This window comes from Aethalodelphis obliquidens, unplaced genomic scaffold (genome assembly GCF_003676395.1).
Source record: "Aethalodelphis obliquidens isolate GAN/ISIS:26980383/991018 unplaced genomic scaffold, ASM367639v1 scaffold49, whole genome shotgun sequence".
In the NCBI taxonomy this organism is placed as follows: Eukaryota; Metazoa; Chordata; class Mammalia; order Artiodactyla; family Delphinidae; genus Aethalodelphis; species Aethalodelphis obliquidens.
The window spans coordinates 10281736-10296496 of record NW_020837993.1 but is presented as its reverse complement, the minus strand read 5'-3'; positions in this window follow the sequence as shown (position 1 = coordinate 10296496).

Genomic DNA, 14761 nt, shown 5'->3' with positions numbered 1-14761 from the left:
GCAGGAGGACTCCTAATTACTGCACCACCAGGGAAGTCCCCATTTTATTTTTCTTATGCAACCTGTTCCCTTCCTTTTGTGCACTACTGTGTTGCAGGAAGGTGGGGGTGGGGTTGTGCGAGGCCTATCTCTGGGTAAATGTGCATTGACCCCCCCACACCCAGAGCAGGGTTCTGGGGAGGAACACATGTGGAGTCCTTTGTGCTCCTGTGCAGCCCCTGCCCGTCCCTGCTTTCAGCTCCCTGGCCCTTCAGCATCCTCCCTGGAGGAGGGGTTCAGGAAGCCCTGGGGCCCGTGCTCCTAGAGGCAGGTCACCATCCAGCTGTGATCTGGACTCCCTTCTGTTCTGTGTCATCAGTGTGGCCCCATTTTCACCTTTAGTTTTCTGATATGCTACTCGGCCTTTTCTCAGCAGCAGCATCTAAAACATTTTGGGGCCAGTTTTGCTCATTTATAAAATGGGAATAATGTCTCCCTTGCAGGATTCACTGAGAGGCTTAAGGTTAAATGCCCTATACACAGGGATGCCCAGGTCCTGGTGGCCGTGGCTGTAATGCTGAGAAAAATGGACTTGGGGGTGAGAAGAGGGGAGGGCAGAATAGCAAGCAGAGCTGCTGCCTGGCCGTCTACCCCATGGAGGGCGAGCTGTGTGGGGGTGAGATGGGGAGCAAGTCTGGCCCTCAGGTCGGGTGGGACGGGTGGGGACACCCTTCTGGCTGACACCCATCCCCAAGTTAAGCCAAGCTGGGCCAGCTCCCAGAGGAGCCGAGCCCGCCCAGCGCCAGCGTTCCACACGGGGACAGCATGCTTTCTGCCTCTGGGGGTCCTTGTTCCTGGGATGAAACAGTGCGTGTGCGTTCATCCCCTCCGTGGGCCAGGCGCTGAGCTGAGGCCGGGACAGCCTCATGCACGTGGAGCCGTGGCCCCTCCCCTCCTGGAACGTTCTGGCCAGTGTGAGTAGCAGCTGCTATTATTGCAAAAAGCAATGATGGTAATGGGGACAGGGGTTCTGGTTTCCTCCTGGCCTGAATAATCAGCATGTGACACATGACATTAAAAAGTGCTGGTAAAAGAGCTCCTTTGGGAGAATAAGCACAGAGCCTGTCGCAGATGAAGACAGAAGGGGGAGGGGGGAATCGTCCTCCCACTGCTCTGGGCTTCAAGGGCCAGATACAAGTACAGCCAGTGAGGTGAATGCAGAGAGGTGGGGGGGAGGGATTTCTGAAGAGGGTGCTGCTGGTGGGGTGGGGGTGGGGAGAAGGGAAGGAGGGAGAGAAAGAGAGAAAGAGAGAGAGGGAGGGAGAGGGGGAAGAGGGAGGGGCAGGGACAGAGAAAGGGAAGGGGGGAGGGAGGGGAGAAGGGGAGGGGAAGGGGGAGGAGGGAGGGGCAGAGAAAGGGAGGGAAGGAGGGAGGGGGAGGCAGGAAGGAGGGGGGAGGAAGCAGAGGAGGATTTGGGGCGTGGTGGATAAGGTCTGTGGCAGTGGCTGGTGGCATTGTTTGGCCACCCTGGACTTTCTGTTATGATGCTAAAGGCGCAGCCTGGAAGCGAAAGTCCACTTGGATGTTCACCTTGATTGCCAGCTCCCTGAGTTCAGGGTGGAGGCTCCTGACCCTACAGCACTGAGGCAGTCGGCTCTGGTCTGTGACTATCAATTGACAGCCAGAATAGATGGAAAGAAAGCCCAGAGAACTTGGATGCTGTCAAATCTGGTGGGTGTCCCCTGTGGAGAAGCCCTTGGGCTGGCTGGGTGGGCACACACCCAGGTTAGGAGGCCTGTGCTCCAGGCGACAGCTCTGTGGGGCCTGCAGGGCAGGGCTGGGTGACCCAGCAGCCCTGAGGCTCTGCGTGGGAACAGGTGCCCTTGCCTTTAAGGGAGTCATATCCTGCTACGTTTCTACCTGGCCCAGAGGTACACTGCAATTTCTTGGTGTTTATACTTCTAGATCTTTTTCTTTAAAAGACCAGAGTAGTGATCATATTGTACATGCAATTTGCTTCTTGCTTTTTAAATTACCTGAGTTGTTTTACCCCAGTGTTTTAACCATCATACTTAAGACTGCCCAAGATCTCCTGGAATACCATAATTTACACGACCACATTCCTCCTCTTGGATATTTAGGCTGCTTCCTGGTTTTAGCTATTATAAAGAACTATCTGCCAAATGTAGAGATCTTATCCAAAGGAATAAAAGCAAAGCGTGGAGATAGGGGAGATGTATTTGGTTGGGGAGGATTTCCAATATCTCTGAGACCCTTTCCTCCCAAGGCCACCCTTCCTGGGGATTCTGTTTCCTTGGCACAAGCTTTGGCTTTAAGAGTCTACCCCCTTCCCCCGTCAGCCTCTCTCTGCCTGGGACCCCCAGCTCTGAGCTCTCCTCCTGGGTGGATGGGAAGCACAGGGAGAGGAGAGGCACGGACTGGACTGACGCTCAGCTGTGAGGCAGCGCTCAGAACCGTGGAGCAGAGACGTCCAGTTGCAAGAGAAGAGGGCACAGACCATGCCTGCTTCCTGGCAGACATGCCGTTTCTGTATTGTTGCCCAAGAAAGATGAAATTTAGCCCATAAATATGGTTCTAACCATGCAGTCCCGCAAGGGCATCCCCATCCACAGGATGGGGAATCTTGGAGCTTTGGGGTGAGGGTGGCATGGGGACTGTTCGGGCTACATTGATGGCCCAGCCTCTGGTTTCTCTTCCTACAAGGTGACCAGTGCGTGGTCCACGGTACCCTCCTAGGTGAGACAATGTCCTCGTGGCTACATGGCCGTACCACAGAGACTCTAGATTCTTCCGCTGAGGCACACTGAGGTTCCTTGGAGGTAGGAACCTTAATTGACCCAGTTTAATTTGGGGTGGGAATATTCTTGGTCAAGTAAGAGGGAAAATTGTACCAAGAGCTGGGGGGCTGTGACCTAGCCCATCTCTGCCCTGAGCTGGCGAGTGAGATGGGAAGACACGGTCCCTTGGACTCGCTTTCTTGTCCCAGCAGTGAGGGCCTCCCTCTGGGTGCTCTTAAGGCACTTCCAGTTCTTGGAGTTAGTGGCTCCTGTCTCCCCATGGAGACTGGCCACCAGCATACACCTGAGAAACAGCTGGCCAGAGTGACAGTGGACAAAGATGCAGGTGGGACTGTGGCTCACCCCAGGGCTGCCTGGCTGCCCGGGCCCACGTGCAAGCTTACCTTCCTCTGCCCAGGGCACCAAACCAGCGATAGTCATGGAAGAAGTTAGGGATCTAATGAGTAAATGGCCAGGAAAGAAGATGCTGGAAGCCACCGAGGGCCTAATGGCTCCTGAATAAGATCTTGTATCAGTGAGGGCAGGAGGCTAAGGGTGCTGTATGAGTCAGGGTTCTCCAGAGAAACAGACCAATGGGATATTTATCTACCTACCCTATCTATTGATACTTGCTTACTTACCTTTCTATCTCTAGAAAGATTTACTGTGAGGAATTGGCTCCTGCGGTTCTGGAGACTGAGAAATCCCGAGATCTGCCATCTGCAAGCTGGAGACCCAGGGAAGGTGATGGTGTATATTGCAGTCCGAGTCTGAAGCCCTGAGAACCAGGAGTGAAGATGGTGTAAGTCCCAATGCAAGGGCGGAAGAGTGAGGACCCAGCTCATGCAGTTAGGCAGGGGGCTGGGGGTGGGGGTGAGGAGAGAAAGAATATCCTCCCTTCCCCCTCAGTGGATTGGATGATGCCCTACCACTGGGGAGGGCAATCTGCTCTACTCAGACCACTGATTCCGACGCTAATCTCACCTGGAAACACCCCCACAAACACACCCCAAAATAATGTTTAGCCAGATATCTGGGCACCCCACGATCCAGTCAAGTTGACACATAAAATTAGCTCTCCCAGATGCTGTGGCAGAACCAGCAACCTTGTGAGGAGGGTAAGCTGGCGGCACAATTCGGGGTAGGTTGTCCATGCCTCCTGCTCCAGAGGAGGCTGACTTCCCTCACCTGGATCCCAGGGTCTTTGGGAGATTGCGGGCACACTGGAAAGAGCTGTAGCAGAATATAGCACAGTGGTTGCCCGCGTTCTGGTGTGACCAGCCGGCTCTGATTCCCCCAAGAGAGCCTGTGGACCCTGCTTGGAATGTGAGATGTTTGGATTGGTGTGCTGATGACCATTTTTAAGTTTAATAGTTCCGGGTTGATTTTTATTTGAGGCAAGTGATACTGTTTTGATTTACAATTGTGATATGAAGGTGATGTTTAAAATCTATGTATAAGAGGTGAGTTGACTTAAGAAAAATAAGTAAGCAATAATACAAGTGGCAAAACTGCAAGGGTGATATGGATATAAATACAGCTGGAAAACATCAGGAAGACTCACCCTGGAAGGAAGTTTCTTAAACTCCTAGCAGTGAACTGACCAGCAAGGGCCACGGTACAGCTTTGGTAGGGATTTTCCGTCCTTCCTGTTTTTCTCCCTTACATCTCTCTTGGGTCTGTGATATTTTTTTCTCCTCAATTCTTACACTGCAAGGAGATAGCAGTAAAATGGCAGGACACGTACCCGGAGTCTGGAGATTTGGCTTTGTGTTCTGACTGTGCCATTCTGCATGCAGGTGGTCTTGGGCGAGTTTAGCCTCTCTGGGCCTCAGTCTCCTCATCTGGGAAATGGGGATAATGAGATCCTGGTTCCCAGGGTTTGTTGGGCGGTCGGATAAGCTGATGTATGCGGAGGCTTCTCAGCTGTAAGGCGTGTGCAGCTGGGTTGCCACACTGGCTGTGCTGGGTGCAGGACGCCCCATGCAGTTTGAGTGTGGTGGGTGACCCAGGCCTAAGCCAGTCAGAGCAGGAGCTGGTTGAGATAGAATCAGTCTAAACAGACTAAAAAGAGGCTGGTGGGAAATGTGTGGGAAGACTGCTGCCGTACTGTGGCTACAGAGGAGGGCCAGAAGATAGAATTGGAGCTAAGAGTGGGAGAGACACCAGATCCCAGTGATTGAGTCCCTGAATCCAGCCAGCTCCATCCCTAGAGTGTTCAGTTGCAAGAGTTAAAAATCCCCCTCTGTTGCCTAATCCAGTTTGAGTTTTCTCCCCCTTCCTTCCTTCTACCTTCCATCCCTCCCTCCCTCCCTTCCTTCTTTCTTTCCTTTCTTTGCTTTCCTTCCTTCCAAGAGTCCAGACTGATACATTCTTTTTCTCCAATTTTCTGTCTTTTGTAATAATGGAAGGAAAAGGAAGGTTACATGGAACTACAGATGGTTAGTTTTCTACAGGCCTTCAGGACCATCTAATTCTGCCCATTTGTCTGACACATGACTTTCATGGGACCTGTCACTTTTGCCTCTGTGGGCCCCTTCTTCCATGAAAAACCAAACCAAAAAGCCCATTTTGCTACTGTGTTAGCATAAAGATGAATCTAAACCAGGACAGATTGTATTCATTTTTTTTTCTTAGTTAAAAATAAATCAGAACATTTCCTTGGGCCCTAGGCATGGTGCCTACTGTGCTGATGGATAAGTCACCTCTAAGGGGGTGAGCTTTTCTCCTGCTTGTATACATTTTTGTTGTGGGCATACATTTGTAATGAACAGATAGTTTCTAGTTATAAGCAAGTTGCTTTTTCAATTGATGTATGATGCAATTAAGAGCCATATCAACTGAGATCCATTTCTTGATTTACAGGTATAAGCAATGTTGTGGATTCTGGTGGGTAGGGGCTCAGACCATTGACCACTTCTGATTGGGTCAATTCATTTGTGGTCAGATTTACTGCGATGGGGAGGGTGGGTGTTGTGGTGGCGCACAGATCTCTGGCTCACTTTTGATTGGCTAAATGCATTTGTCGTGTGATTGGCTTGACTGTGATGGGGTGGGGCTTAGGGTAATGCTCACTTTTGATTGGCTGAATACACTTGGTCTGATTTACTAGAATGTGATAGGCTGGTACTAAGAGCACTGCTCACTTCTGATTGGCTGAATGCAAATAGTGGCTCAAGACTGCAGGCTGAAAAAAACCACACTGTCATGGCATCATGCTGGTTGTACCAGCACAGAAGCTCCCCATCTGTGTCAATAAATCTCTAGCTTAAAATGTCCCCAATACAAGTCTTTCTGTAAACGTTATGGAAAACCCAGGAACATTCATTATGCAGAGATGACCTAAATTTGTCCCTGAAAGTTGGTTGTAGGTATCCTAACTTCATTGACTGTCTGGATGCTGTGATTAGAACCAAGGGCCTTCACGGCGTGGCAGGTCTGGGGCTGGGACCAACTTTGTCTCCCAGTGGATTCCAGCCTGCAAGGGCATGGGGGTGGGAAAGATAGTCCTGATGTTCTGCTCTATCTTATCTCCTCTCCCATGTCCCCCCAGCTCCTCCTCAGCTTTTCCTAAAAGAGTTCCCATACCGAGGCCCTGGAACTCTGTCAGTATAACTGGAGCGAGATAAGTGCAGACCACGGGAGCTTTCCAAATGTTAGGAGGAAGCGGTTCAGCGTAAATAACTATTAAGCTTAAACAGCGGGTCCCAGAGTGGGGCCCTAGACCAGCAACATCGACGGTCACCAAGAGAACATGATAGAAATGCAGGTTCTCAGAGACTCCGGATGTGGCCCAGGAATCCTTGTTTTAGCAAGCCCTCCAGGTGACATTGATGCACGCTCAGGTTGAGAACCTGTGCCTTGCTATGATCTCTTCTTGAAAGAACAGTTTTATTTGGAGGAGGCCTTCCCATGACAGCTTTGCTAACCTACCTGCAGACCCAGCATACAGGCCCCAGGCTGGCCGGCTCTAGCCTAGGGAAGCAGTCCCTGAGAACCTGAGAGGTCTCGCACGAGGTTCCAGGTGCTGGGGAGTCCGGGGAATCCCACTCCAGCGACCCCTTTAGGTCCTTCATCAGCACCCAAACCGAATAGGTCCATCCTTGTGTACATTTTGGCCTTTAATTCTCTTAATGATGTGGCATCGGTAGCCACTCGTGTTGTCTAAGAAGCTCCGGAGGAGGTATCACTGTTCTGTGGCGACGGATCCACATTTTCCCTGGAAGGGAAGATCCCGGCTCACAGCGCGCGGATCTCCGCGGCTGCCCCACACGGCCACTAGATGGCGCTGTTGCACTTTCCTGCGGGCTCCCTCCCGGCTTCCTCGGTTCCCACCAGGGCCCCCGAAGTGAAATAACAACGAGCCTCTGTGAGCTAAGGCCTGTTTCACTAAGATGTCCAGGACATGATATGCAGCCAGGAGGCTTTGACCAGAGGGAACGCGGACTGTGGGACTGGAGCTGCAAATCCCTTTAGGACTTTACTGGTCTCTATCCCCACGCACAGCACGGCTCCCCTGCGCTGGTAGAGTTCTGGTCACAGGCCCTAATATCAGTCGGGTGGAAGAGCGCTCATAAAAGTGGCGACAGGCTATTTTCTTCTCTGGGGAGACCTCTAATCTGAGCGCATTCCTCTTGTTCTTTTGTGTGTCTGTGCATCAATTCAACCATGACAGGGAGTAAAAGCAAAAACACCGTAGGTTGGCAGGGGCCCTGCGGAAGACCCCGCAGATAAAGAAGGACCTGCCGGATGTGAGGATATGGGGCCCGGGCACGTGCATGAGTGGGCCTGTGGTGGATGGGGGGCCGAGGGAGGGCAGGCAAGGCCAGGCTGGGACCGGTTTAGGGCCGATTGGGCGCGCGGGGGTGGGGGTGGGGTGGTCAGAGCCCAGGACAGCCTCAGCGCCCGAGAACTGCACGCGATTGCAGGGTGGCAGAGGGGCCACGTCCAGCGACCCCCCTCCCCCCCCCACCCCAGGACGTGGCGGTCTCCTTGGAGGATGAGGCTGTAACGGTAATAAACACAACAGCAGCAGTGACAATAAAATGCATACCATGTGCAGGGCGCTGTTCAAAAAGAACTACTGCCTGTGGTTTTCCCACCCCACCCCATGAAGGAGAAAGTGCTGTGTCCCAGTTTACAGGTGGGGAGATAGAGGCACAGAGAGGTGAGTCAGGCCACACCACAAAGAAGAGCAGAGGCAGGATTCACCACTAGGCTCTCCGATTCCAGAGCTTCCTGGTCACAAGGCTGGTGGCCCTTGGCCTCTAGGAGTGGTCCCTGGAAGCTGCCTCCTGACTGAGGGAGGGGCTGGCCCTATTGCGGCCTCTTGGGATTCACCTCTTCTCACTGGCATCAGGGCCAAAGAGGAGCCAGAGGGCCCCAGCGCTGTGGGGTGACATTGCTCTGCTGGAGGCCCACCTTCTCCCCCAGATCAGCTCCAAGGTCCTGAGGTTGCCTGAGGAGCCGTATCAGCTCCCAAAATGCACAGCTTTGGTTCCACCAGGGAGGTTCTTTTAGAGGGCTCAGGCCCCTGAAAGGCTGTGCTGCAGAGGCATTGATGAAGCTGCAGCTTTAGAATGAGGCTTCTTCTTGGGCTTCCCTGGTGGCGCAGTGGTTGAGAGTCCGCCTGCCGATGCAGGGGACACGGGTTTGTGCCCTGGTCTGGGAGGATCCCACATGCCGTGGAGCGGCTGGGCCCGTGAGCCATGGCCGCTGAGCCTGCGCGTCCGGAGCTTGTGCTCTGCAATGGGAGAGGCCACAGCAGTGAGAGGTCCGCATACCCCCCCCAAAAAAAAAAAAAAAAAAAGAATGAGGCTTCTTCTCAAGAAGAGAACCTGGTCCACATGTGCAGGGGCAAGACCAGGTGAGGGCAAGTGGAAACCCCCAGATCAGGGCAAGCAGTCCGCCAGAGCCAGGCATGTCCACGGGAGCCTGAGGTGGTCTCAGCTTGGTGGGTGGCACCCCTTCACCTAACTGCTCAAGCCCATGCCCCACCCTGGCTTCTGCCTCAGAGCAAACACAACCATGAGACTGTCAGGACCACCCCTAAATGCCTAGCCCCTCACGCCTCCTGAGGGTTACTGAACAGAAGTCGGGTCTGTTCACCCTTGTGCAGTAAAGCCAATCTACTGACACCGGGTTTTAGTGAAGGAAAGTGCAGTGTTTATTGCAGGCACCAAGCAAGGAGTTCAGGCAGCTAGTGCTCAACAGGCCTGAACTCCCCAAAGGCTTTCAGGGAACGGTTTCTAAAGACAGGGTGAGGGAGGGGGATTATGGGGTGTGTGATCAGCTCGTGGACATTCTCTTGATTGGTTGGTGGTGAGGTAATCGGGAGTCAATCTCATCAACCTTCTGGTTCCAACCGGTCTGGGGACTGTGTGCTTGTGGGCAGCATACAGTTAACTTCTTCCACCTGGTGGGGGATTCAGTATCTGCATAACTGCTCAAAGGACCTGGTTAAGAATGTTCTCTATAGCCCTTGAGGAGGAATTAAAGTCCTTGACTTTGTTTAATGGCTGAACTATTACTGTTTTGTCTTGCTCGACTGTTTTCCTTTTTTTCTGCATTTTCTCACTTCTCTGATTAAATTTATTCTTTGGAATTTGGGGAAGGCCTAGGAGGCTAAAGTTTTTCTACAGACAAGAGGCAGGTGGAGGACGTGGGGCAGGGGGTCTGTCCCAGGGAAGACTGAGACATGATCAAATTTAGGTTTCCGATTTTACATCCTCACAGGGTCCCCATTTTACTTTCTTATATCTTTCTGGACTTCTCCCTTAGAGCTTTCAACAGTTCGTGATGATGAATCTACTTGTGTGCTCTCTGGTTTGCCATTTGGCTCCTCTTTACCCCGTAAGCTCCATGACACTGTCCGTTTCAATCCCCACTGTGCTCGGGCCTAAGGAAGATGCTGGAACCCAGTGGGTACTGGAGAAGATTGGAATTGGTCCTCTCCTGGGCCCCACACTGGTCCCACCCCTGCCCGATCACACCTTGTTACCAACTAATACTCTAATGACTTGAGCCTGCAGAGGCTCAAGATCAGATTTAAACATCAACTTTTTATTTGGAATTAATTAGAAAATTTACAAGAGTTGCAAAAATGCAAATAGTACAAGGAGCACCCCTGTGTCCTTTGCCCAGATTTGTTCTGTGTGTGATTTTTTGTCTGAGCCATTTGAGGTTGTTACACATGGCATGGGCTTTTAACCCTAAGTGTTTCCACATTTCTTTTTTTAAATTACATTGACGTGTTTGAAGCATGGAGTACCGTTGCTGTTCCTTCTCAGGCGTAACATCTGGAGGCAAATTTAAAGTCAGAACCTTCCTTGAGCACCTTCTCTTAGCGCCTTCTTCTGTTTTTCTTTGCTTCCACGGGATCTGTGCAAATGCTGTTGCCTCAGGAGCTGGCTCTTTTCCAGTGTGGGCTCTAAAAAGAACATTCTTCTTCTCAGCTGTGGTTGTCAGACCTCGTTGAGCCTCCTGGCTTCCAACAGGAAGGCCCGGCTTCAGGCGTGAGTGATGCCGGCGGCTCCCACGCTTCCCAAACGCCGTTTCCTCTGGACTTACTGCCAGTCCTCCCCAAGAAGCAGATCCAGGCAGGGAACCATCTACCTTTTCCCTCCTTGATGGTGTCACTGCATAGTTTTGAAAACACTCCAGTGTTTGTTATGCCACAAATGGCAGGGGTTTGGTGGGAACACTTGGAGAGCGACCAAAATGCTCACACCCCAAGAAGCTATTACCGGCCATGGGCTACCAGGGATGACCCGGTACCTGAGTGTCCCTGGGGGAGGGATCGTGGAGTGCTGGGGCACAGGGGCACAGGGGCTCTGGGCTGCAGCAGTGACATCCTTGTGGGCAGCCTTTGCTGCATGGTCCTTGCCAGTCCCAGGAAAGATAAAAGACATCTGTTTTGATGCTTTAAAGTGTCCACTGGGAAGGTGGCCTGGGGACGTGGAAGGAGAGCCCACGTTTGAGTCTTGAGTTCAAATCTTGGTTCTATATCTGACTAATGTAGGGCTTTAAGTACTCCAGAGCCTCTTCACTGTTCAAAGTTTGTAGCAATGACAGAGAATGTGTGTAATGGGCATCGTGTCTGCCCACAGTTGGAGCCTTCAAAGTGCAGTGCCCTTTCCCCCCTCCCGCCTCCTGGCTGCCTTTTCTGCTCACTCCCCTGGCAGGGGGACAGGGAGAGACCTAACAGAAGGCCCAGGTGCTGGGTGTGCCGCCTGGACCCAGGCCTGAGTGGGCACAGGTGTCTATAAACTCCCACTGCCCTGGCATTGTTGACTTTTGCTGTTTGGCGTTGTTTCTGGGGTATCCGGGACTTGTTATGGATGTGGTATAGTAAGACATCCAGAAACCGAGGTGATGGCTGTCCTGAAGAAGAATTTGATCATACTCACAGTTTTCTAGGAACAGAAGGCGTAGGACTCCACCCTGGGCCAAAGAGGAAGCACTGGGTGGGTCAGGAGGCAGAGGGAGCGGGGGAAATGTGGATACGAGCCTTTACTGTGGTTTCCAAGGAAGGAATGAATGAGGCAGGGTACACAGCCTTGGGATGGGCTGGTTTGAGTAATTTCAGAGCTCTGGGGCACATGGGGCTGTCCCTGGTTGTCTGATGCCTGGCCCTGGGGTGAGTAGGGCAGGCAGAGAGTGGGTCTGAGTGTAGAGCCTGATACAGGAGGTGGCTGGGAGTGTGGGTTCTGGATTGGCCGGTCTGCATGAGAAAGGCATTCTCCGTGTCATGGAATTGCTTAACTATCTGTAGGAATTGGTTAACCCTGGTTAACCAATTGGTTAAGGGGCAGTCCTTCCAGGGTCAGCAAGGCCCAAGATGTCAGGGCATCAGAAAACAGAAGATAAATGACACAGTCAGTACAGGCATCTTCCATCCCCAGGAAGGAGGAAGGTCTGACTTTGGGGATCCCACCCAGCCAGGCTGTGCTCTGGTCCCTCAAGGCCATGGCGTGTGTTTGTGACCTTCTAGAATGCATATTTCACAGCCACAAATAAAAACTTCCTGGGTGACTGCAGAAAGGCTGGACTTTTCATTCGAATAGAGATACTTCCAGCACGGCACAAATCTCGGCAGGCAGAGCGGTGCCCACAGATGCCTCGTGGAGAGCCTCTCTTTCATCATTTTCTTGCACACTCATCACTAGGGTGGCCACTAAGGATGCCAGCCTCGGACGGGCTGGTGATGCCCAGGAAACGATGACCCCTCCAGGAGAGGGTGGCATGGTGACTGTGCATTGCATTGTGTCTCACTGGAGTTTCTGTGTTTTCTGATGGCAACTTGGGAGGAGAAGAAAAAATTGTACACACTCTGGAATGTGAGAGTTCAGAACTTATCAGGTTTTGTTTACAACTGGAAATGAGACCATTCTAGGTCACCAGCTCCAGGGCAGGGCACTAGAGTCAAGTGGCCTTGTACATTAGTTTCCGTGTGTGCACACACGTGTGTGTGCATGTGTATGTGTGTGCGCATAGGCTGTGCGGCAGTCAGAGCTGTGTGGGTTCTAGGGATGAGGGTGAAGGTCTCTCCTGGGCCCCCGTGAGGGTGCACCTGGTGCGGAGAAGACAGATTCCTTTTGCTCAGCTCTCTGACTGGGGAGAAGGGGCTCCCAGTTAGGAGTGATACTGCCCAAGGTACTGGGGCTGGGGCGGGGGAGGTGTCTGGTCTGATAGCATCAATGGGCTTGGATTGGTGAAATTGTGGAAGAGTTCAAACTCTTGGATAGAAGACTACAGCACGTTGGTTGAGCCAAAATTAGTAATGGCCCTTTAACCAACGTTTAAGTTTCTCCAGAGAATGTGCGATGCCTCCTTCTCTCCCCACCTGCCTCTCTTCTTTCCTTGCCTGCTTCCCTTCCCACCTTCTACACCATCTGTGAACCAGTCACTGTGTCTTAGGCACTGGGCACAAAAGAGTGAACAAGGAAAGGCCCAGTGCCTGCCTGGATGGCATGATAACCTGGACCAGGGTTTCTCAATCTCGACATTACTCAAGCTTGGGGCTGGATGAGTCTTTGTGATGGGGCCTCCTGTGCCCTGGAAGGTATTTAGTGGCATCCCTGGCCTCTATCTGGTAGAGGCCAGTAGCAACTCCCTTCTCTCCATAGTTTTGACAATGAAGAAATATCTTCAGACTTTCCCCAGTGTCCCTGGGTGACCCAGTTGCCCTGCTTGAGAACCACTGATCCAGTGGGAAAGACAGACGACTTAATTTTCCCCGGGCAGCCCAGCTTATGGAGCATGAAGGGTCTCAGTGGCGTCTTTCCAGGGTCACCTCCTGCTCACAGGCCAGTGGAGCTGGCAGATGGCACTTAGTATGTGCCTGTTGAGAAGGTGATTGACCACAGGTCCCCAGATAAAACTCCAGTGCAAGAGAGGACGTGTCTTAATAACGTGGGGGGATCATCATGGAAGCTCTCAATTGGTACCGCCCGAAAAGGTAGGTGGAGGTATCAGTGAATACGATAAGAGGCAAAATGACCTGCCCTGTTATTCTGTTTTGGCCTTTCCTTCACCTTGAAATAACTGTGTGTAGGAGAGTGCATTCATTTGGTGGCAGACCTACAATCTGAATTTTGTCCACTTTTCGAGTAAACCTCAAATTCCCTCTGTGTTTCCGTGGCCCCTTGAAGGGGAGGCAGAGAGTGTGCAAATGGATTTCTTTGTGCCTGATCCAGGGGGCCAACCTCAGCTTTTGCCAAGTGTTTGGCTGTATCTTGAGCTTGGCGAAGGCATATACATATGCTGCCTGTGATGTCCAACGGAAGAGGACCATCTGATTCAAGAATCCTCTACAGGAGACTCTGTCAACACCCCCTGCATCTTCCTCCCTGTGTCCAGCTGGGTTTCTTTCTCTCTGCTCAGCTCCAAAGTGTTGATGGGTCAATCAATGCCGTACTTGCAATTTTATCTCAGCTGGGAGTTCTAGTGGGCGCCTCTGTGCCTGTGTGCATGCGTGCGTGTGAGCTACCTCCTTGGTTAACACATACTCGGTTAAAGTGCTATAAGATGCTGCTGGAAAGGATTTTATCTTCCTCATTTGACCTTTGAAAGAGGCCATGCCTGCTTCAAGTTCCTCAAATGCTCAAGGATGATTACAAGCATTTTAGAAAGCAAGACACGAAAATGGAAACTTTTTAGTGTAACAAGACATGCTTTGGCTGTTTCAATCATTGAAATGACAAGTTTGGAAACCCCTTTAAGTGAAATCATAAGACATCAATTTTGAGAAGATATTTTTAAAAAGGAAACCTGTACTAATTACCCAAACTAACAATGGTGATGATGCTTATGATGACAATGACAGATCCACATAATTTCCTTTTCAAAGGCTTTTAGGTCCCTCTCAGTCATTTGGGCTCCAAACCTTGGAATAATCTCCTTGATCTTTCTTTTCTACACTTCTCATCATCCACCAGTTACCGAGATCCATAGTGTTTCCATCTTTCAGCAGTCATGGGCGTTCCCGTCTTTTCTGTTCCCTCCACCCTCGTCCAGCCCCTCACATGTCTTCCCTAAACTTTGGCAAGGGCTGTCTAACAGGTCTCCTTATTCCCTTCACTTGATCATTCATCTTCCAGGTCAGATGCCTACCTCTCTCTCCCCAGGACTCCTGCAGGAGCCTCCTCTCTGGACTAGCTCTCCATTTTTGTTTACTTCCTCACCAATTTCTAGAGATACAGTTGCCCGTGATCCATCTAAAGTGCATGTCTGATCACATTCACTCCTTGCTTAAATCCCTGCCTGCCTTCCCATCAAGGGCTGTATAACATCCAGCCTCCATCTCTGGTTCTGAGACTCTGGGACACAGCCTCCAGCCCGCTCCCCGGGTTCTTCTCACGCTATGTCTTGTTCTGTGGCACCACGACCCTTGCTGCTACCATCACACCAGGAACTTCCCCACCTTGGCACCCTGTTTCTATTTCCCTTTAGCGGTGGGATGAAGAGCAAGGGAGAGAGGAAGC